This window comes from Vicugna pacos, chromosome 12 (genome assembly GCF_048564905.1).
Source record: "Vicugna pacos chromosome 12, VicPac4, whole genome shotgun sequence".
NCBI classification, from domain to species: Eukaryota; Metazoa; Chordata; class Mammalia; order Artiodactyla; family Camelidae; genus Vicugna; species Vicugna pacos.
This window is the reverse complement of record NC_132998.1, coordinates 36,942,895-36,969,771: the sequence shown is the minus strand read 5'-3', so window position 1 is coordinate 36,969,771 and position 26,877 is coordinate 36,942,895. Positions and strand designations below refer to the sequence as shown.

Here is a 26,877-nt window from a genome sequence, read left to right as displayed (position 1 = left end):
AGTAATAGAAAGTAAAGTATTTCTGTGAGTTCTGTGAGACATTATAGCAAATTATCAAACCTGGGGAGGATGTTGTGGGAACCCCCAATTTATTAGCCAGTAGGTCCAAAGTATAGGCAACAACCTGGGACTTTCAATTGGTGTCTGAAGTAGAGGGCATTCTTGGTGGGACCAAGTCCTTAACCTGAGCCATTCTTGGTGGGATCTGTGCTAACTCTGTGAAGTTTTTGCCAGAATTGAATTAAATTGTAGGATGCCCATTTGGTGTCCAGAGAATTGGAGAATTGCTTAGTATGGAGAAAAAAAGTACACACATTTGGTGCCATGAGTGTTCTAAGTAGAGAAATGAAACAGTTTTTCCATTTAAACTGACATTTGCTTCTACTTTTTTGTTTTTCAAAAATTAATTATTTTAAATCTGCTTATTAATGTCACATGCTAAGGCCTTCTCTATTGGAATTCTCCAGTGGAATCTTTTGACTAATATAATAGACCCTCATCTACTGCTTAGCTAGATGGGTTATTCAAAATCTGTGTGCTCCCCTGCAGCTTATGATAATCCCATCACTAAAATAATATAATGGAGAACTTAATTACCCCAAAAGAAAACAAGTGGGTGAGACATAATCATGTAAGAATATCCTCCACTAATCTACCGGCTTCCCATACAAAACAGTCCTGCTTACTCTGTCTGGCCACTAATTCCTAACCATTTACCTCTCTTACATTAATATTCCATCAATTATTTGACTCCATCAAGACCTCCAGTCCAATGGCCCTTCTTACTTTCTTGCATTTTCTTCCAAAAGAAAAAAAAAAAAAACCTTAGAAATAAATCTGACCAAGGAAGTAAAAGACTTAAATGCTGAGAACTATAAAACTGTTAAATGAAATTGAAGATAATTCAAAGAAATAGAAAGATAGCCCATGTCTTGGATTAGAAGAATTAATATTGTTAAAATGGCCCTACTTCCCAAAACAATCTACAGATTTAATGCAATCCCTATCAAATTACCCAGGACATTTTTCACAGAACTAGAACAAATAACCCTAAAATTCATATGAAACCATGAAAGACCTAGAATTGCCAAAGCAATCCTGAGGAAAAAAGACAAAGCTGAAAGCTTAACTCTCCCAGACTTCAGACAGTATTAAAAAGTTTCAGTAATCAAAACAGCATGGTATTAGCACAAAAACAGACAAAAATGGAACAGTGGAACAGTATAGAGAGCCCAGAAATAAACCCACACACCTACGATCAATTAATCTTTGACAAAGGAGGCAATAATATGCAATGAAGAAAAGACAATCTCTATAACAAGTGGTGTTGGTAAAGCTGGACAGCCACATGTAAATCAATAAAGCTAGAACACCCCCTCACACCCTACATAAAAACAAATTCAAAATGGCTTAAAGGCTTAAATATAAGACATGACACCATAAAACTCCTAGAAGGGAACAGAGACCAAACATTCTCTGACATAAATCATAGCAATGTTTTCTTAAGTCAGTCTCCTATACAAGATCTTATGGTAGCTCACAGAGAAAAAAATGTGACAATGAATATATATATGTTCATATATAACTGAAAAATTGTGCTCTACACTGGAATTTGACACAACATTGTAAAATGATTATAAATCAATAAAAAATGTTAAAAAAAAAGAAATGTAAATCAAAACTACCATGAGGTATCACCTCCCACCTGTCAGAATGGCCATCATTAAAAAGTCTACAAATAACAAATGCTGGAGAGGGTGTGGAGAAAAGGGAACCCATTTACACTGTTGGTGGGAATGTAAACTGGTGTCGCCACTGGAGGACAATATGGAGTTTCCTTAAAAAGCTAAAAATACAGTTACCATATGATCCAACTTCCCCACTAGTGGGCATATAACTGAGGACACTCTAATTCAAAAAGATACATGCACCCCAATGTTCATAGCAGCACTATATACAATAGCCAAGACATGAAAGCAACCTAAATGTCCATCAACAGATGAATGGATAAAGAAGATATGAGATAGATAGATAGATAGATAGATAGATAGATAGATAGATAGATAGATAATGGAATACTACTAAGCCATAAAAAAGAATGAAATAATGCCATTTGCAGCAATATAGATTAACTTAGAGATTATCATCCTAGGTGAAGTAAGTCAGAAGGAGAAAAACAAATACCATATAATACTTACATGTGGAATCTGAAATATGATACAAATGAACTTATTTACAAAGCAGAAACAGACTCACAGACATAGAAAACAAGCTTATGGTTACCAAAGGGGAAAAGGGGTAGGGAACAGATAAACTAGGAATTTGAGATTAGCAGATACAAACTACTATGTATAAAATGGATAAACAACAAGGACCTACTGTTTAGCACAGGGAACTATATTCAAAATCCTATAATAAACCATAGTGGAAAAGAATATGAAAAAGAAAATATATACATATATATGTATATGTCTCTTGGCTTTAAATTTCATCTGTTTGCCCGGGACTTCCAAGTCTATTTCTCCAGGACTGACTCTTCTCAGGTTTCCAGACTTGTATAACAAACCATCTAATTCCCATATTTTGTCTTGGATGTCTAATTCAAACTTAACATGGCCCAAACAAAACTGTTTCATTTTTATCTTCAAAACTGCTTCTTCACCAGTCTTCATCTGTCTTAGTCTGTACTACCACCAGCTACTTAGTCGAATCAAACCAAAAATCTTGGAGTTATCTTTCATTTCTCTCTTTATCTCATCACTATCTCTCCCTCCAACCAATCCATCAGAAAAAACTGACAGGTGTCCCTCCAAAACATATCCCAAACCTGCCACTTCTTTCCATCATCACCCAGTCCATAGCATCTTCATCATCTGTCCAGACTACTTTATTTGCTGGTTGGTCTCTCTGCTTCTACTTTGGCTTCCCTATAATCCAGCCACTACACAGCAGCTAGGGACAACTTTTTAAAATGCATATTAAATAGTGTCACTGTCCTCCTTGATTGTAGCCTCCCATCGTAAACACAATAAAATCCAAATACCTTATCCTGGCTCACACACCCTGTCAAGCTGGCCCTGCCTGCTCTGCCTTCTATTTATAACACTTAGCTAATTATATGCCCCAGCCTCCTTGAGCTTTTATTCCTCAGTTGCACAAAGTTTATTCCTGCCTTTGCACCAACCAGAAAAGCACTTAGGAAATGCTTTTCCCTGCAATCTTGTGGTTAATATCTTTGCATGCATATTGTACCTTAAAATTAATCTTCTCAGAGATATCTTCAAGGATCACCTCATCTAAAGCACTAGAGCAGTCTTCAGTCTATCATAGCATCCATTTTAATTCTCTGTGTAGCTGCGAAAACACCATTTCTGACTTTTCTTGTTTCTCTATTTGTGTCTCCCCAAGAAGAATATGAGTTTAGGACCTTGTCTCTTGTTCACTGCTGCATTCCCAATAATTAAAACAGTGCTCAACCCATAGTTAGCAAAAATGAATATTTGTTGATGAATGAAGAAAGGAAGGAAGGTACTATGGTTTAAATGTTTGTGCCCACCCCCCTCAAATTTACATGTTGAAATCCTAACCCCTAAAGGTGACAGTGATAGTGACACCTGTGGGAGGTGATTAGGTCATGAGCGTGGAGACTTCAAGAATGAGATCAGTGTTCTTATAAAAGAAACCATAAGAGTTCTCTAGTCTCTTCCTCCATATGAGGATACAAGGAGTCTGTGATCCAGAAGAGGGCCCTTACTTGGCCATGCCGGCACCTTGATCTTGGACTTCCAGCTTACAGAACTGTGAGCAATAAATTTCTGCTACCCAGTTTGTGGAATTTTGCTATAGCAGCCTGAAATAAGATAGAAGGGCATATAATTATTCCTTTAACAGTTGCCTTGCAGGGTTCCTCAAACTAATATCTTCTTGCTTGTGAAGAAATGGTCCAAATCCTACAATCTAGAGAGCAATTCATCATCTTTTGATCCTACTTTTGATATAATACCAAAAGATATATGTATGTATGTATGCTTCCTGACTCTTCAAAATTTCCCAGTATTTATTGGAAATAGCCTATCCCCCACCTTCTATAAATTAGAACATTTTTCTTCTTATTAATTTCATTGCAACTAGAAGCAGATCCATGAAAGATAGTTTAGAGATTCTAAGGAATACACATAGGACTACTAATGAGCTATTTAGCATCAAGCAATTTTTATTTTTCTCAACTTAACTGAATTGTTCACTTTTTAAAAAATTGAAGTATGGTCAGTTTACAATGTTGTGTCAATTTCTGGTGAACAGCATAATAATTCAGTCATATATATATATTTGTTTTCATATTCTTTTTAATTATAGGTTACTACAAGATATTCAATATAGTTTCCTGAGCTATATACAATATAAACTTGTTGTTTATCTATTTTATATGTAGTAGTTAGTATCTGCAAATCTCCAACTCCCAATTTATCCCTTCCCACCCTCTTCCCCCCACTGGTAACCTTAAGTTTGTTTTCTATGTCTTTGAGTCTGTTTCTGTTTTGTAAATACATTCGTCTTTTTTTTTAGATTCCACATATCATTAATATCATATGGTATTTTTCTCTCTCTTTCTGGCTTACTTCACTTAGAATAACATTCTCCAGGTCCATCCATGTTGCTGCAAATGGCATTATTTTATTATTTTTTATGGCTGAGTAGTTGAATTGTTCACTTTTAACAAATTATATTAGCATCACTGAGCCAAGTAATTGAAGCCTAGTACCAATTTGTGCTTCTTTCAGCCCTTGAGGGAAGGATGAAAAGGGAGACAAAGGCAAGAACTTCAAAGGAGTGAGGAGACATAGGAATTCTCCAGAAGTCCCTACTGATTTTCTTCATATTCTAGTTGACATGATTAACCCCAAGAAAAGAATCAGGTCCCTATTAAGTTTCTTCAAAGGCAGGTTTAGGGAAGGTCCAAAGTGATAACTATGTTTTAGGATCTATTAAAAATTATAAATTATATATATGGCTATGGCCAAGCCTATTGCATTTAAACCACAAATTGAGTTGGTGGAATACAAAATAGACCATGGAATCATGTAGAGGTGACACAACAGAAATTCCCATCTATGATAACAGGGTGGAATCTTGATGCCAGTGTAGCTCCTTCAGTCTTACACAGAAAGTTCATGGTTGGGACTTTTGAACCTGGTAGACATCTCATTCTGCAGGGGTTTTCTAAAACTACACATTTTGGGAACTGGGAAAACAATGGGGAGCTGGGCTAACTCATCTTTTTGATCTGGTGACTATTCCTTACATTGCCTATTTTGAAAGTATCAGCAGTAAAGCAAAGTGAAATTGATGTTAAATCAAATCCAAGTCATCATTTTTATCAGTCTTCTGAGACCAACCTGTGGACCTCCTACCTGAATAGCTAACTAAATGGAATAAAATACATGGACTACTACAAAAGGTGGTGTGAGTTAATTGTAGAAACACAATTAATATCTGAAGCTGTGTTCTCACATGTTTCTAAAGTGTGTTTGTGAAGTCAGATGAAGTTATTTAATGAGTTTGGTAGAGAGATGTCACCTGCGTGTTGGTCAGGGCTAGCATTCCCTTGGATTTGCTCAGTACAGTATTCTTCTGAGTTTGTCTCTCTAAGCCCTAAGTGGTCCCTCGGAGGCCACGTCAGTGGATGGGAAGAAGCAAGCAATTGAGACCCTACATTATCCACCCTTGCATCACCTGGTGTAGTTTCACTTTTACCTGTTATACATAATGGGGTTCTGAGTAAGATTTGTTTCCAATAAAAAGTAAAGTATCAGCCAGGGATCCAGAAGGAATATGTAATTGAAAATATTTCAAAGGAGGAAACTATTGAAATAGGTACGGTCAAAGGCTCAGAAAGCCATTTAGAAATGGTGAGGCACACCTAGGTTAGCAAGAGCAGGAATTACCATAAATCTAGTTGGACTGGTGCCCAAAGGGGCAGGGAGAGGGAGTGGTTACCAGAATCCAGAGAGAACTAGGAGAGAGAGCCGCAGGACAGAAACTGTGACCTACAGGAGAGGGGTGTTTAGGAAACACTTAGACATGAAAGGGAGGGTACCAAGGACTCTATGTTCTGTTCTCATTCCCTTCTCAACTTCTCAATTTCCTGCTGGTACTTTCCACTGGCCCAACTCAACAAGGAGCCGAAGGGCAAGGGAGCCTGTGGCCGTAGTGAATGGATCAAGTTCAGCCTCCAGAGGGAGAGCAGTTAAGACCTCATGTTTAAATAGGAGTCAATCTATCCTCCCTCCGGTGAAATGTTGGAAAATAAACTAGTTTCTGTATGTTCATATATATTAGGTCTAAGCTATTAAGAGCAAGGAGCCTGCCCAGTGCTATACATGTCATATCTGCTGTCTACAGCTCTATGTTAAATATCAAAGACAAGTTTGCTGAGGATCAGAAGTTCGGAATTTGTCCAGGCCTACAAAGCTGTGATGCTTTCATCTACTACATTAAAAGGAAATACAAAAATAATGGTCAGCATTTTAAAACTCTTTTCAATTAAAAAGTTCTGGAAATGGATGGTAGAGAATAGTTCCACAATGATTTGAATGTACTTAATGCCACTGAAGGGTACACTTAAAAGTGATTAAAATGGTAAATTTTATGTTATGTATATTTTACCACTATTTTTAAAAGGCGATAGAGATTGGACACAGGGCAGGGAGTGGAAGATGACAACAGAAGCAAGATGTTGGAATGAGGCAAGGAAGGGGTCAAGAGCCAAGGCATGCAGGCAGCCTCCAGAGGCTAGAAACATTCTCCCCATGAGTCTCCAGAGGGAACCAGCCACTGAGGACACCTTGACTTCTGCTCAGTGAAACTGATTGCAGCCTTCTGGCCTCCAGAACTGTAAGGAAATAAATTTGTACTGTTTTTGAAAAACAAACAAACAGACTTTTCAATGAGCAATATAGCATTGAATTCAGAGTGTATTGATTATGACACAGGGTATGGTCCATATCTGTAAACGAGTTTTGAAAGATAGAAGGAAGGAAGGGAGAGAGGGAAGGGAGAAAGGAAAAATTTAATTTCAGGCTAGTTATTGGTAATAAACTTACTGGGAAAACCCTCCGAAACATGTAAATATAGCCTCTTCCACCCCCCCCAACTCTGGTGATTTTAAAACATATCTGCAAATTCTTTGACACCCTCCCACCAAAAGGTAGAGTCTAATTGTCCTTCTCTTGAAGGTATGCTGGACCTAGTAACTTGCTTCAAATGAATAGTCACTGTGTGACTTCTGAGGCTAACATAAAGCTGTTTAACAAATACAATATTTTATTATGTGATAGTTAGCTCAATATGCCTTCCAAGAAGTTGCCTAGTTTGGAAAAATCATATCATGAACTTAAACTTTAAGCTTCCAGTCATGTGCTAAAACTAGTCAACTTTGGAAGGACATTGCCAAAATGTACATGGAAGAATGACTGGTATTATTATTTGTTGATTTTAATAATTTGGCTAAACAAGGTGGACCACACCTAGGTTTATAGCTACTGGGCCATTTCTATCCACCTCCCATACATTCTCAATAGGTGACCAGACACTTTTAGGGTTTCTATTACATGTTATTTAGTTGCTGTTGATTCCCAAATCTGCAGTCTGGCTCTTTCTCCTACATATGAAACCCAAATATTTAACAGCCTACTGAACAAATTCACTTCGATATCCCCCAGAATGCTCAAGCTCAATTCAAAACGTCTGGGCTCTAAACTGAAACATCATCTGCCTCTTCCGCCTACTCTGCACTCACTTCTCTATGACCTCCTGGCTTCCTATATCGTTGCTGGCACCGCCATGCCCAAGGTAGAAAACTGCCATCTTTGTCTGTTCCCTTTTTATTTCTGCCCATATTTAATTAATTACCCAATCCTGTAAATTCTCTCTCACATCATCCCAATTTTCAAGTCACTCCTTTCTGACCTAGAACTCATCTCTGGTCTTGGTCTTGCATCCAGCTAATTCATTCTCTACCCTGCAGCCAGAGTGATCTCTCTAAAGCACAAACCTGATTGTCATTACTCCCCTACTTAAAATTCCTCAGTAGTCCCTATGATTTTCAGGACAAAAACCCAAACTCCTTACTGTGGCTTGCAAAGCCTTCCATGGTCTTGCTGCAGCTACCCCTCCCCCTTATCACTTGACAGTATTTTCTTTGCACTGTACGCTTCAGGCATGCTGAACTATTGCAGTTTCCTGGCTCATCACAGTCTCTCCTTGACTTTTGGGCCATGACATATGCTATTCCATATGCCTGGAATGTTTCCTACATTCATCCTTCCTTTGTCTCTCTAATTCCTACTCATCCCCAACTCTCACCCCACCCCAAAGTAAGCTATATGGCCTATGTATACCTCCACTTTGTAGTAAACCCTATTATGGGTGAGAAGGAAACACTGTAGCTTCAAAATGCCCTAGGCTACAAGCCTGTCCCTAAGGTACAAAATTCAACTATCTCCTCTTATTCTGAATACAGACACCACCCCCAATTTTCAATTATAATTGGCTTCCCAGGTAGTTTTGTCTTTAAAGAGCAAATGCACTTGTCCTGTTGATGCAAGCAGAACAATCCACATGAATATTTTATTGCTCATTGTAAATTAATAAAATGACATTCCACTCTCTGTAAGCTTGAAAAATAAGAGTTTGCCAAGAGAAGACTTTACTTTCAATGTGCTGACAAAAATTCAAGTTTTGAGCCTGCAAAGCAAAGATTCAGACCTTGTACTACAGTGAGTTTACCAATGTAAATGAATTTCCTGAGATCTCTTGACAGCTAGCCAGCTGGCCTCCCCAGGCAGCATAATTAGACTGATGAGTTGTATAGAATTTAGACTTACTGCACTTCCATCTCTCCTTAAGATTTGATAGAAACTCAGTGACAGAAGATTTCAGAGGCCATATAATTCAAACAGTATGTTGCTTAGGCCCATAGACTGCTTAGAATGGTCTGAAAATCTACAGTATTGTGGTCAGGGCTCAAACAAATGGTCTTTTGTAAAATATTAATCTGAAAATGTCTTGTTACTACAGGTAGCATAAGTGAGGAATGAGAGATGATATAGTACTTTACTTAATATAATTATTAGTAGTAGTTCAATTATTATTGTATAAAAAATATTCTGGATGGAAGAGACTCTCTTTGTCTCTGTATCTCTGTCTCTGTCTCTCTCCCCTCTATCTATATCTGTCTGTATTAAGAAATGTGTTTTCTTTGTTAAGGGAGAAAAAATCCACCTGACAACTCAGGGCAATCAGCTCATTCATGGTATCATTTCTAAATGATACTGCAATAGTATACTTGATGCCAGCTTTGCAAGATTACATATAAAAATAACACAGTACCCTTTTTAAAAATGTTTTAAGAACAATGCTTGTTATGGATTAGTTGGCTAAAAATGAGATCCAAAAATACAATTTATTTGACAGATTTTGGTTAATATATAAAACAGATACTTGGTTGACAAAAAACCAAGAAGACAAATTAATCTGCGAAGAAAATTAAAGAACCACTTTTGGAAAACACAGTCTCCTTCTTCTCCCATTTACTTTGTAGGGGAAGAAAGACTTCCTCTACCCTCTCAGCTCAAGTACCTGGGGAAATGCAAGTTAAACTAACGAAAGACAGATTAACAGGAGAGACAGCATACGAATTTTATTGATGTTAATATTTGCATGTGCAGGACAATTTCACAAAAAAAGAAGTGAAAAATCCAAAGAAGTGTTTAGACTCAGGGACTTATATGTCATTGTTAACAAACAGTGATACATTGTACAGAAGTGACTAGACAGAGGGGTTTGGGCTTCTAGAGCAGATAAATTGTGGGAAAGTGACAAGAAAATATATGGGTAGAAGGAAAGGAGGATAAGGGTTATTTTAGTACGGTTTGTTTATGCAGACTCATCTCAGTGCCAGCTCTCCATCTCCAGTGTCATAAATTAATCAAAAAGGAGGCCATTGATAAATTAATTAAATAGAAGGCAACACCTTAGCAGCCTACAGAAACAAACCAAAACCTAAGTCCAAAATGCCTCAGAATTGAGAATTGAAAACCTAAGGACAACCAATCACAAACGGCCAACTAGGCTTTCCCAGTTAATGCAATTGCTTAAACTATTGCCAAGCAAATAATTTCCTTGCTTAGCTTCCACCTGTTCTCTGTCAAAGTCCTTCCCCTAGATCCTATTGGTAGAGTGTTCCTAAACACTTCCAGTCAGGCACTGCACAATTCAAATCAATTTTTGCTCAAATATACCCTTAAAAAATTTTAATATACTTTAGTTTATCTTTTAACAAGTGATAAAGATAGCTCTCCTTTACCTGGTACAGGAGAAGGGAGAAATATATGCCCTGCTTTTAAGCAGAAAGAAGGATGGTAAACTACTATTTTTGAAAAATGACTAAAGAAGACAATTTAGGTGATACAAACAAACATATCATGGTATTCATGGTCTCCTTTCAGAAAACTGCAAAATGAGGTGGAAGACAAGAAGTTTTTATACAATATAAGAATAAAGAATAAGGAAGAGACAAATAAAAAATATCTGATGGCCCAGGACCACATAGTCAAACTTGTTTGGGTGAAAAGGCCCAGAGGTGGCTTGGCATTTGGGGTTTGGCTGAATGAATAGTCAATGGACCCTCTGTATTCATGGGTTCCGCACCTGCAGATTCAACCAACCATGGATTGAAAACATTCAAAAAAAGAAATTCTAGAGTGTTCCAAAAAAATTAAATTTGCAACATACCAAACTCCTTCTATGAGAGTTTGGTATCATTGTCCTGATACCAAAACCAGACAAAGATATCACCAAAAAAGAAAATTGCAGGCCAGTATCACCAATATGAACATAGATGCAAAAATCCTCAACAAAATACTAGCAAATCAAATTTAACAACACACTGAAAGGATCATACACCACAATCAAGTGGGCTTTATCCCAGGGATGCAAGGATGGTTCAATATCCACAAATCAATTAATGTGATACACCATATTAACAAACTGAATAACTAAAATACAAGAGAATCTTATCAATGGCACCCACCTAAATGTGCATAAGAAATGTTATCCTTCATTAGTAGGTTTTTCCTGGTAACCTCCTATAACTGGCTTCCTCCCACCAACACACAGACACACACACACACACACACACACACACACACACACACGCAATACACACATGCCTTCCTTTCTTTTATCTTTAGCTGAAGATGGTTTTTAAACTGATAGCTTAGGCTAGTTAGGGAGTTACTCATTTTTCCCTTGGTATCTCCCATATATACATGAGGTATGCATGTTAATACACTTCCATTTGTTTTTCTCTTGTTAATCTGCCTTTTATTACAGGGTGTCTCAGTCAGTAACTCAGAAGGGTAGAGGGAAAATGATTTTGCCTCCCTACAGTTCACTCAAGAAACTAATTAGAAGATCTTGGGATGAAATTCAAAGCTAATAATAAATAATTTAGTCTTACGATGAGAAATAAGTGCCAAAATCAATTTTAAATCCTTTTATATACTGAAGAAGACTTCTGAGATATCATATGTTAACAAGAAAAACTACAGCCCCAAACAATGTCAGCTGTGCTTAAGATAAATATCAAACCCAGATTTAATACCAAACTGCAGTTTCCATCTTCCTCAGGAATGTAATTTTTTTTTTTTGAAGTAGCATAGTATTGGTGCAAACTTTATACAGTTGAGCCTTGAACATGGGTTTGAACTGTGAGGGTCCACTTATCTGCAGATTTTTTTCCAATAAATGTACAGTTGACCCTCCCTGATCTTGGGTTGCACACCTGTGGATTCAACCAATCACCAATTGAAATTTCCATCCACTGTTGGTTGAATCTGAAGATGCAAAACCCACAGATAATGGAGGGCCGGCTGTATTCACTGTACTATTCTATTTTGTATAAGGGACTCGAGCATGTGTGTATTTGTGGGGGGTCCTGGAACCAAACCTCCACGGATACAAAGGGACAACTATATAAATTTCATGTCTACAATATTATAATTCAACCTCCATATACACTACAGCATGCTTACCACCAAAAATCTAGTTTTATCTGCCCATACAATTGATCTCCTTTACCCCTTTTGTCCTCCCTCCACCCCTCTTCTCTTCTGGTAACTACCAATTTGTTCTCTGTATCTACATGTTTGTTTTCATTTTGTTTTGCTTGTTTGTTTATTCTGCTTTTTAGTATTCTACATATGAGTGAAATCATATGGAATTTGTCTTTTTCCACGTGAATTATTCCACTTAGTATAATACCTTAAAGGTCCATCCATTGGTTGCAAATGGCAAGATTTCATTTTTTTATGGCTGAATAATATTCCAGTGTATGTATATGTGTGTGTGTGTACATACCACTTCTTTATCCATTCATCCATTGATAGGCACTTAGGTTGTTTCTATATTTTGGCTAATATAAATAATACTGAAATGAATATGGGGTGCATATATCTTTTCTAATTAGTATTTTCATATCCTTTGGATAAACACCCAGAAGTGGAATAGTTGGATCATGTGGTAGTCCTGCCAACTAAAGAATGTCACTAGCCATTCAGCTCTGCAAGCATTGAATCATTAGTTAGTGCAGCAGCTGACCTTTAACACACCCTGAAAGGAGTTCAGGGCAGAGATCAGGAATGAGGCACCCTGTGCTCTGGGAAAACTGGTAGTACAGACCTTCAAATAGTTAATATATTTGCAGGAGAAACTTTTTATGAACTTGGATTCTTTCATCTTCCCATATTTAGAAAAGCACTAAAACCATAAACTAAGATGTCTGTTCCTCCTGACTATCAGCAACCTCCTAACAAGATGTGTGCTTGGTTGCACATACCCTCTTTGCCAAAATTACATATTTACTGACCTCCCCCCTTACCTCTCTGAACAGTTTCTTAGGGCTATGTGAGAGGATGTCTCTGGGGCTACAGTCCTCAGTAAGATACTGAATAAACTTGACCCACAGCTTTCATGTTGTACATTTCATTTTAGTTGATAGTTCTATTCTTAATTTTTTGGGAGACCTCCGTAGTGGTTTCAACAATTTACATTCCCACCAATAGTACAGGAGGGCTCCCTTTTCTCGACCTTCTCAGCAACAATTTGTTATTTCTTGTCTTTTTGATAACAGCCATTCTAACAGAGGTGATAGCTCATTGTGGATGTGATTTGCATTTCCTCAGTAATTAGTGATGTTGAATATCTTTTCAAGTGTTTGCTGACCATCTTTGTGTCTTCTTTGGAAAAATGTTTATTCAGATCCTCTGCCTCTTTTTAAATTAGGTTGTTTGTTTTTTTGTTATTGTTGTGTTGTTGTTGAACCCAAGTTCCTGTTCTCTATGCACAGTGAGGCCAACCAAACCAAAACATCAGGGTGTGAAGCAGAGAAAGGTTTATTGCAGGGCCAAGCCAGGAGAGTGGGAGATGCTCAAAAGACCCAAACTCCCTGATGGCTTTTAGGGAAGAGTTTTTAAAGGAAATATTTGGGGTGAGGGGTGCAGGAAGCATGACTTTCTTCTGGTTGGTTGGTTGTGAGACACAGCAGTCTTCTAGGAATCTCAATCGTCAAACTTCTGGTCCTAACCAGTATGGGGTCTCAGCCTATAGTTACCATCCTCTATCTGGATGGGGGCCTTAGCTCCTGCAGAACAACTCAAAGATATGTATCAGATTATTATGTATATCCCTCCAGGAGGAGCTCAGACTCTGTTTTATCAGCAAACTACTGTTTCTCTCAACTGATTTTCCTTTGTTTCTGCAGTTTCTCACTTTGCTAATTAGTAACTGCTTGAATCTGCTCTTTGGAAGAACTCAGGGAAGGCCTAGGAGACCAAAGCCCTTTTCTGCAAGCAAGAAATGGGGGACCTGGAAAGGCTTTTGCACTCAGGAGGGCCTCACAGGGTTCTGCTCATTTTCAATACCCTCTTTTGCTTTGATACTCCTCTATCCTGAGGGGAACCAGTACAGGACAAGAAAGGGAATAATGTTTTGGATAGAGAGGTTAATCATAAACTTAGCAGAGGAACTTTCTTTTAGAAGGACTCAGTTTCAGTGTAATATGAGTTCTTCATATATTTTGGATATTAACCCCTTATCAGAGATGTGATTTGCAAATATTTTCTCCCATTCGGCAGTTTTCTTTTCATTTTGTTGATGTTTTCCTTTGCTGTGCAAGGTTTTTTTAGTTTGATGTAATCCTGTTTGTTTATTTTTGGTTTTGTTTCCCTTGCCTAGGGAGACCTATCTAAAAAAAAATATTGCTAAGACTGATGTCAAAAAGTGTACTGCCTATGTTTTCTTCTAGGAATTTATGGTTTCAGGTCTTACATTAAAGTCTTTAATCCATTTTGAGTTAATTTTTGTATATGGTACAAGATAGGGGTCAACTTTCAATCTTTTGCACATAGCTGCCTAGTTTTACCAACACTATTTATTAAAGAGACATTCCTTTCTTCAATGTATGTTCTTGCCTCCTTTGTCATAAATTAGTTGCTTGTATACGTGTGGGTTTATTTCTGGACTCTCAAATGTAACCTTAATCAACTAGTTTGTAATGTTCTGGTCAGCACTAATGAGGTAATCTGGAGACATGGCCCCTCTCCAGCCCCTAGAGGAAGAAGAATCAATCTGCATAATAAAACCCTTGATATTCCTCTGCCCCTCAAAAGAGGATAACCCAGCCCAAAATGACTATTTTCTTTTGTTAATGACTTCCTTGCTGTTTAGCACAAGGAACTATATTCAATAGTTTGAAATAATCTATAATGAAAAACAACATGACATATATATATATATATATATATATATATATATATATACTGAATCATTGCCCTGTACACCGGAAACTAACACAACATTGTAAATCAGCTATACTTCAATTAAAAACAAAAAAGAGAGAGAGTACTAAGGGTTAGATTAAATAACTTGCCCAGACCAAGAAGTGGTTGAGTCAAGATATGAAGCCAGGTAGTCCAAAGCCTGTTCTGTTAATGATTTCAAACACTTGAATACCTAGTGGACTGGTGGAAAACATCAGTAAAATAGGCAATATCATTCTAGGAGTTTAGTTGTTTAATTTACTTATCTATTGTAAAATTAGTTATATAAGATATCCATTAGACTGAGGTGGTTCTAATACCTTAGCAGCCTATCTAAGCAAACCAAACCAAAGCCTGAAATGCCTCAAAGTTAAGAAATCAAAATCTAAGGACAACCTAACACAAACATCCAACTAGCATTTTCCAAATAAGACAAATGCTTAAGCTATAGCCAATCAAATAATTTATTTGCTTGGCTTCCACTTCTTCCCTATTAAAGTCTTTTGCTTTGCCCCTTTTGCTAGAGTGCTCCTAACCACGTCTAGTTTGGTATTGCCTGATTTATGCTCAAATAAACTCTTAAAAATGTTAGTATGTCTCAATTTATCTTTTAACACTATCTGTATATTTTAAAAACATTTTCATAATCTTTCATCTCTTAACTGTATGGTGTTCATAATTTTCACTTCTAATGCCTCATATTAATATTAGAATGTTAAAAATCAACTCATGAAGGTTTTTAAAAAAACTCTATTGGATTATATTTTTTTTAGTTTTTATTTGTTTGCTCATTAAAGATGCTTAGCAAATCAGAATTATATAAAGCATACTTTATATGTTAATATGTAATTTTCAAAAAGTTAAAAACATGACTCTCAGAGTTGTTGGCCTCATTAATGAGAGAACCAGCAGGATAATATACCTGGTTCAAATGGGGCATAGAAAGACAAAAGTTATTTATAGTCATTGAGAAAAAAGTGCTAGAATAAGATTACTCAGTTACATAAAAATTGGTTAATGCTCCATAGGGCAATAAAACTAACCTTTGGGTTACAACCCAGTCTTTTCTACCAGACACAAATCATTTCCATCTCTATGAGACAAAGATAATTGCATTGCTAAAACATAAGGATTATCTGCATCAATTACTGGTCTGGTTTTCTACAATTTAACATCTATTCTTACAAAGTCATTTTTTACCATTTATCACCATCTTACTACATTTTATATATTTACCTTGTTTATTGTCTGTTCCCTCCATTAAAATATAAAGGCAGAACCACCCCCCTTTGTGCATTGTGATATCCCCAATATCTAAAATAGTGCCCTGTCCCATAGTATGTACTCAAAATATGTGCTGTATGAACAAATTAGTGAAAACAAAGAATGACATGGTTCACTTTGACTTTAAAAACATAAGCCATTTTAGGACAAAAAATGTAAAGTAATCAAGCCCAAAGTAAATTAAAAAGTAAACTAAATTGCCTGAAGGATAGCCAAGACCTCATACTGCTGCTTGAATAGAGGAAGTTTCCAGCCCAACTTTCTGCAGAGAGAGAGGTTAATGGAAATGACATATGATGAGATGGAATATCAAGCAGCACCTGTAGAAAATCTGTTAGCCTCTCATTCTCAAGATGAAAGTAGAGAGGAAACAATCGTGTGCTCTCTGAAGAGAGCTGGGGTGGGAGGAGGGGGAGGGAGCAAGAACCAGATTGTAAAATTCAACAAAATAAATTCCACCTCAAGAAGCCACTTGTTACTGAAAGAATCAAAATATATTGCTTTAGCATAAGGATTATTTTGAGCTGAAGGCAATTAAGAAACAGCAGGTATAGGGGGGGAAAGTATACTCTTTCACATTTAATTCTTTAGTGCATCTGAAATTGATTTTATACATGGTATAAACTAGAAATCCAATTTTTTCCCCATATGAATAACCAGCTGTGCCCACTATCTCTCACTGCTATTCATTTCCAGCTCTGTCAGATATCAGGTTTTTCAATAAACAGATATGTAATTTGGGTAGGTAGTTTTCTATTCCATTCTATTGATCTGTTTGTCTGTCTCTTGCCAGTTTTTTATTACCTTAATTTGTTGTAGCTTTGTGATAAGTTTTGATATCAGCTTGTTCTTTTATACTCAACTTTACTAGTCTTGGCCCTTTGCTTTGTACATAATTTTTAGAAACATGTTGAAAAATGCCACTCACAAAATAAATTCTCTTGAGATTTTAACTGAAATTGATTTGAATCAATTTCATCAGTTTTGGGAGAACTATATCTTCAATTATTGAGTCCTCTAATCCATGAGTATGTTTTGTCTCTCCATGTATTTAGATCTTCTTTAATGCCATTCAGTAATGTTTTACACGTTACTACAAAATGATCTTAACACATTTTGATTAAAATAATTCCTATATATAGTTTTTGCATTTTCTAACTGTAGCTACTGTATCAAAATGTAATTAAACTTTTATAGGTAGAGATAGCAGGATACAAGATTAACATACAAAAATCTGTTGCATTTCTTCACCCTAACAATAAAATATCATAAAAAGTTAAAAAAAAATCCTTTTTAAAACTGCATCAAAAAAAAAAAAAAACAACTTAGGAATAAACCTGATCAAAAAGGTGAAAGACTTATATGCAGAGAACTATAAAACATTAAGGAAATTAAGGATGATTTAAAGAAATGGGAAGATACCTTATGCTCTTACATTTGAAAAATTAATATTGTTAAAATGGCCACACTACCCAAAGCAATCCACAGATTTAATGAGATCCCTATCAAATTACCTGGGATATTTTTCACAAAACTAGAACAAATAATCCTAAAATTTATATATAACCATAAAAGACCCAGAATTGCCAAAGCAATACCAAAGAAAAAGGTGGAAGCTAGAGGCATGACCCTCCCAGGCTTCAGATAATACTATAAAGCTACAGTAATCAAAACAGCGTGGTATTGGCACAAAAACAGACATATGGATCAATGCAACAGAATAGAGGGACCAGAAATAAACCCACACACCTTTGGTCAATTGATCTTTGACAAAGGAGGCAAGAGTATACAATGGAGAAAAGATAGTCTCCTTGACAAGTGGTGTTGAGAAACTGGACAGCCACATGAAAATCAATGAAATTAGAACACTCGCTCACACCACATGCAAAAATAAACTCAAAATGGCTTAAAGATTTAAACATAAGACAAGACACCAGAAACCTCCTGAAAGAGAACATAGGTAAAACGTTCTCTGATAGAAGCACAGCAAAGTTCTCCTAAGGCAGTCTACTGAGGCAATAGAAATAAAAGCCAAAATAAACAAATGTGACCTAATTAAACATATAAGCTTTTGCACAGCAAAGGAAACCATAAACAAAACAAAAATGACCTACGGACTGGAGGAAAATATTTGCAAATGATGTGACTGACATGGACTTACCTTCCAGAATATACAAATAGGTTATACAACTCAATGACAAACAAACAAACAAACAAACAACCTCCCCACCAAAAAGCTCCACAACTCTATCAAAAAATGGGTGGAAGACTTAAACAGACATTTCTCCAATGAAGAGATACAAATGACCAATAGGCAAATGAAAAAATGCTCAGTATCACTAATTATCAGAGAAATGCAAATCAAACAAATGATAAATGCTGGAGAGGGTGTGTAGAAAAGGAAACCCTCTTACACTATTGGTGGGGATGTAATTTGGTGCAGCCACTATGGAAAACAGTACGGAGATTCCTTAAAAAACTAAAAATAGAGGTATCCTATGATCCAGCAATCCCACTCCTGGGTGTATATCTGGAGGAAACTAATTCAAAAAGATACATGCAACCCAATGTTCATAGCAGCACTATTAACAATAGCCAAAACATAGAAACAACCTAAATATCCATCAACAGATGATTGGATAAAGAAGATATGGTATATATACAATGGAATACTACTGAGCCATAAAAAGAATGACATAATGCCATTTGCAGCAACATGGATATGGACATGGAGATTGTCATACTGAGTGAAGTAAGCCAGAAAGAGAAAGAAAAGTACCATATGATATCACTTATACGTGGAATCTAAAACATTGATATAAATCAACTTACTTACAAAACAGAAACAACTCCCAGATATAGAAAATAAGCTTATGGTTATCAAAGGGAAGGGCAGAGTGAGGTTTAAATTAGGAGATTAGGATTAGCAGACACAAACTACTGTACCCAAAATAGACAAACAACAAAATCCTACTGAATAGCACTGTGAACTATATTCAATAACTTGTAATAACTATTATGAAAAGAGAATATATATGTATATGTACAACTGAATCTCTATGCTGTACCACAGAAACTAACACAATATTATAAATCAACTATACTTCAATTTAAAAAAACTGAGAGGACCTATAAATTGCATTTTTTTACACTAAACCTGTTTGGTTTTAATATCACATAATACCTGTTGACCTGAAATAAGTAGACTACTTGATATTTCTGTAGCAAAGATGGATTTATTCATGATCAGCAGAGAACTGTAATTCGAGGTCTGCAGCCATGGCTTACTACTTGCAAGTTCGGGCACAGCAAGAGAAGGAGAATGCTTTTATAGACAGGAAAAGTAAGTTGGGAGGGCCGTAGTAAACATAGTCCATGGCTTTTCATTAGCTGAGTCCTTAGAAGGAAAGAAGTCTTTCTTCCTCCTGTTGAGATCTGCTATCATCGCAGAGCGCGGGAGCTCCCCCTTCTGGCCTGCTTACTCTATGTAACCGAGGTTTCTGTTTATTTTTGCACATCCAACTTCAGAAAATGAGTCCAAGAATGTTTCTTCTCCCCTACCTCCATCTTTTATTCCTTGAAAGTGTGTTAGAACTCACCTATAAAGTTATCTGGGGCTGGTGGGTTTTCTGTGCATTCATGAGAAGATTTTAAAATACTGATTCAATTTTTTACAATTTAAAACATTTTTCCCAAGTTTGCTCATTTGCACCTTCTTGCCTTTTAACTTCTCTTTATCATTATTATTTCCATTTTTGCTACCATCTTTGGTTCTTTTCTCTTCTAATTGCTTAGATTTGAAGATTAGCTTATTTTTTTATTATCATTTTCATTTTGGGGGAGAAATAATTGGGTTTTTATTTATTTATTTATTTTTCTTGGAGGTACATGGGGGTTGAACCCAGGACCTTGTGTTTGCTAGGCATATGCTCTACCACTGAGCTATACCCTCCCCCTCTGAAGCTTAGGGTATTAACGCTCAGGTATACTTTTCTTTTTCTTTCTTTCTTTCTTTCTTTCTTTCTTTCTTTCTTTCTTTCTTTCTTTCTTTCTTTCTTTCTTTCTTTCTTTCTTTCTTCCTTCCTTTCTTCCTTTCTTTCTTTCTTTCTTTCTTTCTTTCTTTCTTTCTTTCTTTCTTTCTTTCTTTCTTTCTTTCTTTCTTTCTTTCTCTCTGTCTCTCTTTCTCTCTTTCTCTCTCTCTCTCTGTCTCTTTCTTTCTCTCTTTCTCTCTTTCTTTCCTTCCTTCCTTCCTTTTCTTTCTTTCTTTCTCATAACTAAAAAAGGATTTTGTTTATTGAGGGCAAGAGGATGCAAGCAATATAAAAATCAAAAGCTTATCTGGCTTTAACTGACTTTTCTTTCTCTGCTTCTCCAAGGGGAGTTGGGTTTTATTTATACATTTTCTAAGGGTCCCAGTCTGCTCAGGAAATCCTTACACAGGGGGAAGCTGTGGGGCAGATTCCTTAAGCGACCCTTTGGGAGACTTCTTATCACGGCAGGAGCAACTGCTCAGTGCTACCTACTTCTTTCCCTTCTGCTTCACGTGCACCACAAAATAGTCATTGTACGCAATGGTGAGCCCGGCGATTAGCGAAAAGAAGCTCTGGAAGCCCACTTTGCCGTCTCGGCACTGGTCCAGGTCCTTCATTATTTTGTCCACGGCCAGAGGGTCTTTTTGATTTTCCAAAAATCCAGGGAACTCCTTTTCCATGAGTACTCTCAGGTCCTCCTTTGTTCAGTAGCCTTTATCCCCAGCAAATCTGTGAAATGTGAACATCATGGTTTCCATGGCGTGTTCAATTTGAGACGGCATTTTGGTGAGGTCTGTTGAAGCCTAGGCAGGAGGCGCGGTGGGGGACTCCGGGCTGGCGGGGACGCGCGGCCAGTCAGGTATACTTTTCTTTCTAATATAAACATGAAGAACTATGCATTTTCCTTTCTAAGAAGTATGTTTTAAATTTCTCAAATATACACTACTTTAAAAACCTTTTAAAATGCATTTCTAATTCAATTGCATTGTGTTTAAAGAATACAGTCTGTGTACACCAGTTCTTAAAAAACTTAAACTTGCTTTTTGGCCACATACCTGAAAAGTTTTCATATAAATGCTTTATGGGCACTTGACAGAAATGTATGTCATCCAGTTGTCAGGGATAGGGGTCTATATGTGTTCAGTAGATGAAGCTTGTCATTGTATTTTTTAAGTCTTCTATATTTCTACTGATACCTTTTATGACTGGTCTATTAATTACTGATATGATATATCAAAATCTCCCACTGTGGTGGTAGATTTGTTGATTCTTCTTGTAGTTTTGGCAACTTTTACTTTATGTATTTTAAAGCTGTGTTATGAGTCCCATACAACTTTGGAATTATCAAATATTGATGAAGTAAATCTTCTATCAATGTTTTTACCCTTATTACAGTAATATTTTTTGTTTTAAAGTCTATTTTGTCTAATATGAATATAGTCATACCACTTTTAGTTTGGTTAGTGTTTGCTTATTAGCATGTCTTTTTTTACATCCTTTGACTTTTAGTCTCCTTTTTTTTTTTTTTTTTTTAATAGTTTAGGCAGTGATGTGCTGACAAATGCTTAACAACCAGCTCTCTGGGCAGAAGTAGTGTCTGATTTGTAGAATATACTGATTTCTATGGTGTCAATACTCCCACCTGGGATTGTCAGAGAAAACACAGGATGCCTAGTTAAATCTGAATTGCAGATAAACAATGACTCATTTTTTAATATAAGTAGTTAATATTGCATGGAACACACTTACATATAAAAAATATTTGCTGTTTATCTGAAATTCAAATTTAACTGGTTGTATTTTCACTTGCTTAATCTGGCAACCCTACTCCCACCAAAATGGTTGAATGCAAAGTTGGGAGGAGATGTTCACAACTTGCTTTTTAAATAACTTTATTGAGATATAACTCACATACCATAAAATTCACTCATTTAAATATGTAACACAATGGTTTTAATATATTCATATACTTGGGCAACCACCACCACCACCACCACAAACAATTTAAAACATTTTCATCATCTCAGAAAGACTCATTAGCAACCACTAACTTCAACCATCCCTCTGCCCCAGTCCTAATTGGTAACCACTAATTTATTTTCTATCTTTATAGATTTGCCTCTTCTGAGCATGTTGTATAAATGGAATCATACAATATGTTTTTTTGTGACTGTCTTCTTTCACTTAGCACATATTTTCAAGCTCCATATATATTGTAGCATGTATCAATACTTCATTTCTTTTTTATTACTGAATAATATTCTGCTGTATGGATAGGTCACATTCACTTATGGATATATTTATAAGTTGATGGGCATTAGGTTGTTTTGGGACTATTATGAATGATGCTGCTATAATAGTCAGCTTCTGCAGGCTGATAAAAACCACTATGAGGCAGCTCCAGTACCCTGCTCATTATAGGTGTGTCTCTTGTAGACAACATATGGCTGTATATCATAATTGCCTACTTACTTATCTCCATCTCCCTCTGGACTATCAGCTAAAGACTAATAAAAACTTTGTTCACCATTGTACCCACAGTTCCTAATTTAGTGCCTAATACTTGACGTTTAATTAATTAACGCATATTGTATTCCTGAATGAAGTATATAGCACAGTAGTTAAGAATGAATTGTTTCTGTACTATATATAAATAGATAAACAGCAAGGTCCTACTGTATAGCACAGGGAACTATATTCAATATCTTGTAATAACCAATAATGAAAAAGAATATGTGTGTGTGTATATAACTATATATATAATTAAATCACTATGATGTACACCAGAAACTAACACAACACTGTAAATCAACTATACTTCAATTTTTTAAAAAAGTGAAGGAGACATAAAGAACCTCAATAACCTAAAAACAAAGCATTCAGCCTCTGATTAATGACAGTAAGCCTGACCAGAGAAATTCACCTAATTATAAGTATCTTAGAAATTAGTTTTTTTAAACCTAGCAAGCCAGATTGTTTAGAGCTGTGTTCTGGGCTTATATAGGCAGGGTTCACAAGTATCAACAAATGGTTGCCTTGATTAAAATGAAAAAAAAAAATAATGAGGTATTTATGTAAATGCAGAAGGGCTAACAGGTTACTTAACCTTTCTAAGACTTAGTTTTCCTCCTGGTATGATGTGGAGAACAGCAGCACCTCCTTCAACAGCATTTTGTGAGCAGTCAGCATTGGCCTGGCACATTTTAAATACCCAGTAACAAATGGTTATTATTGTTATTTGTGTTAAACACACCAATAGCCCATTTGACACTGTGATCTCATAATTCCTTGCCCACTGTCTTCCCATTTGCAGTGTGTGACCTACTTCAAGGATGAGGTTTGGATTTGTCATCACTGAAAGCTGTTTTGTTGAAGACAAACTAAACTCCCAAATCCCACTCTCTGATAACAATCTTACTCAAGGAACTTGCAGAGCCAAAATTAAGACTGTTCCCTTTCAAAAATTGCCAATTTAGGAGGAACATACTATCTAGTTGTCACAAGTATTTCTCCTCTGATTAAGGAGGTAGAATGTTTTCAGTTTATTGGAATAGGTGTTCCTTTTGTGACTTTTCATGTCTGCTGCCCATTTTCTACCTGTATGTTCATCTCTGTCTTTTGAACTTGTAAGAGCACTTTATAGATTAAGAATATCAACACTTTGTGTAGCATATATTTTGCAAACAATTTTCCCAAGTTTGCATTCATTGCTTCTCAGGGCACTTTCAAACATACAAAATTGTTCTTATTTCTAGGAAGTAAAAAATATCCATTTTCCTATTAAAAACACTGCAGGAATATATGAGTTAGAATGTGAAAGTCCTCCATATATTTACACTTTGCCCACCCTGTGAAAACCACTGATAGCAATTTAGTATGTCTTCAAAACACACCTATTGATAGTCAGTATGTATCATCAGTTGTCTACTGTTTTCCATTCTTAATGCTACCACTTGGTCTAGGCCACCATTGTCTCTGGCTCTCCTCTCCTTTCTCCCTAAATCACTGTTCTTATCATAGAGATAACGGCCATGTTTAAACATAACTAGATTTTTTTTTAAACACACACTAACATACAAGTCATTAATCAATGTATACATACTATTCAGTCCCTTGTTCTATTCTCACTTAACAATATACGTTGAACCTCTCTATGTTCAAATATTGCCTGGAATATACTTTTTTTTTAGAAAAATATTCCTTGTTTATCTGAAATTCAAATGTAATTGAATGTCTTGTATTTTTATTTGCTAAACTGCACTGTCCTACTTCTATTGTTGGTCCAAGATAGCTGTTCCAGTTGTAGCCTTCTTTCAGTCAGGGAACTGGGTTAAGGAGACTTGACGAACACATATCCAAATCTATCAAGGGCAGAATCTGGATGTATCACATATCACTTCTGCTTAAAGCCCATGACCATCAATTAGTCACATGGCCACACAGAACTTCTAGAGAGGCCTGGAAATGTAGCCTTTATCTGAGCAGGTATTTGGCCAGGTAAAACCCTATCGCCATGAAAGAAGGGAAGAATGAATGTTAAGGTACAACTAGTTCCCTAGATAGGAACTATTGTTAGAGATAACAATCTTAGGATATAGTCTTGGTAGGATTGTCATTAAAGGTTCCCAATTCCCCACCCCCTTCCAACCAAGTGACGGGCATGTGACCCAAACTGAGCCAGATACTGTCGGAAGCCGGAATCTTAAGCAAAGTGATAGCAAACTGATACAAAAACTTCAAATAGTTGAAGTTCATTCACCCTGATTTTGGTGACCTGAAGAAAGTAAACATGTGGCTTCATGCTTAGATAACTAGAGTTTTTCTGGTTCCAGAGCTTACACTTAGTTTGCCTTTGCAGGTCCAGATTTTCCTTGGGTTCTGTAAGATAACCTTTTTTTTCCCCTTAAGTTGGTCAGAATTGGTTTGTGCTACTAGCAATGATAGAAATTTAACAGCTCAAAGGTCAACTCTGGGAGCATTCCAAGGTGAGGAGACAAAAAACCCTGTTCCCCACCTCTGAGGATTTCTTTCTAAGCAAATTTTCACTTCTGCATTAGAGTTTTCAGACTTAAGATAAGAAGGCAACTATAGCATCAAAAATAGTACCTCAAAATGGAAACAGAGAGAGAACTGTAAATTAAACTTGAGTAGGCTAATACTTGGGCTTACTTTGTACTTATTTGCAGAGATTACTGATTACTCTAATAGTTGGGACAACCCTGTGCTTTGTTAAATTTTACAAATATTATCCCACTAAATCCTTGTAGCAACAATAAGGCATTGTTATTATTCTCATCTTGCAATTGGGGGAAATGGGGCTTATGTTAAGTGACTTTTTCCAAAGGTCACAGAACTGATAATGGTTGTAGCCAGTATTCAAAACTAAATTGATATGGAAATCCCTTAAAAAACTAAAAATTGAATTACCATATGATCCAACAATCCCGCTGCTGGGCATGTATCTTGAGGAAACTAATTCGAAAAGATACCTGCACCCCAATATTCATAGCAGCACTATTTACAATAACCAAGACATGGAAGCAACCTAAATGTTCATCAACAGATGATTGGATGAAGAAGTTGTGATATATCTATATACATATAATATATATGATGGAATACTACTCAGCCATAAAAAGAATGAAATAATGCTTACATGGATGGACCTGGCAACTGTCATACTAAGTGAATTAAGCCAGAAAGAGAAAGAAAAATACCATATGATATCACTTATATGTGGAATCTTTAAAAATGACACAAATGAACCTGTTTACAAAATAGAAACAGACTTATAGACATAGAAAATAAACTTATGGTTACCAGGGGGAAAGGGGGTAGGGAGGGATAAATTGGGAGTTTGGGATTTGCAGATTCTAACTATTATATATAAAATAGGTAAATAATAAGGTCCTACTGCATAGCACAGGGAATTATATTCAATACCTTATAATAGCCTATAATGAAAAAGAGTATGAAAAGGAATGCATATATACATTTATATGTATAATTGAATCACTATGCTCTACACCAGAAACTAATGAAACATTGTAAATTGACTATACTTCAATAAAAACAAAACAACAACAAAAAAACTAAGTTGAATTTTAGCACTTGCGCTCTTAACCATTATCCATACCACAGCAAGACCTTAAAAAATAAAAATAAAGATACTTGCTATTTAAACAGCCTTGTAATTTTATTTTTAATTTTTACCATTCTATTATAGAAAATTTCACACATACAAAATTAGAAAGAATGGTATAATAAAGCCTGATGGTACCTATCACCTAAATTCAACAATTATTTCTGTTTCATCATTCTTTTCTCATCAATCTTTTCTCCAAATTTACACTTTATTTTCTTTTATGCTGGAGTATATTTTATCTTTTTATTCTTTAAAAAAATTTATATTTATTTTTTATCATTTTATCCAAGAGTATTTAAAAACTAATCTTCACCTATAAATACTTCAGTACGTTTCTGTAGTGCATAAGAATTTAAAAGAAAAAAAATCCCACTACATTATCATGCCCCCAAAATTCATAATTCCTTGACATATTTAATATCCAATCCAAGTTTCACTTTCCCTGAGTGTCTCAGAAATGTCTTTTTACATTCAAATAAAAATTCAAATACAGTACATACATTACATGTCAGATATTCTCAAGTTTTTTTTTTTAAAT

General features: G+C 35.9%; 1 pseudogene; it reads right to left on the bottom strand.

Annotated features, from left to right (window-relative positions):
- Positions 1-20,429: 20,429 nt before the first annotated feature.
- Positions 20,430-21,036, bottom strand: LOC116280004 (protein S100-A10 pseudogene; annotated as a pseudogene).
- Between the last annotated feature and the right edge of the window lie 5,841 nt (positions 21,037-26,877).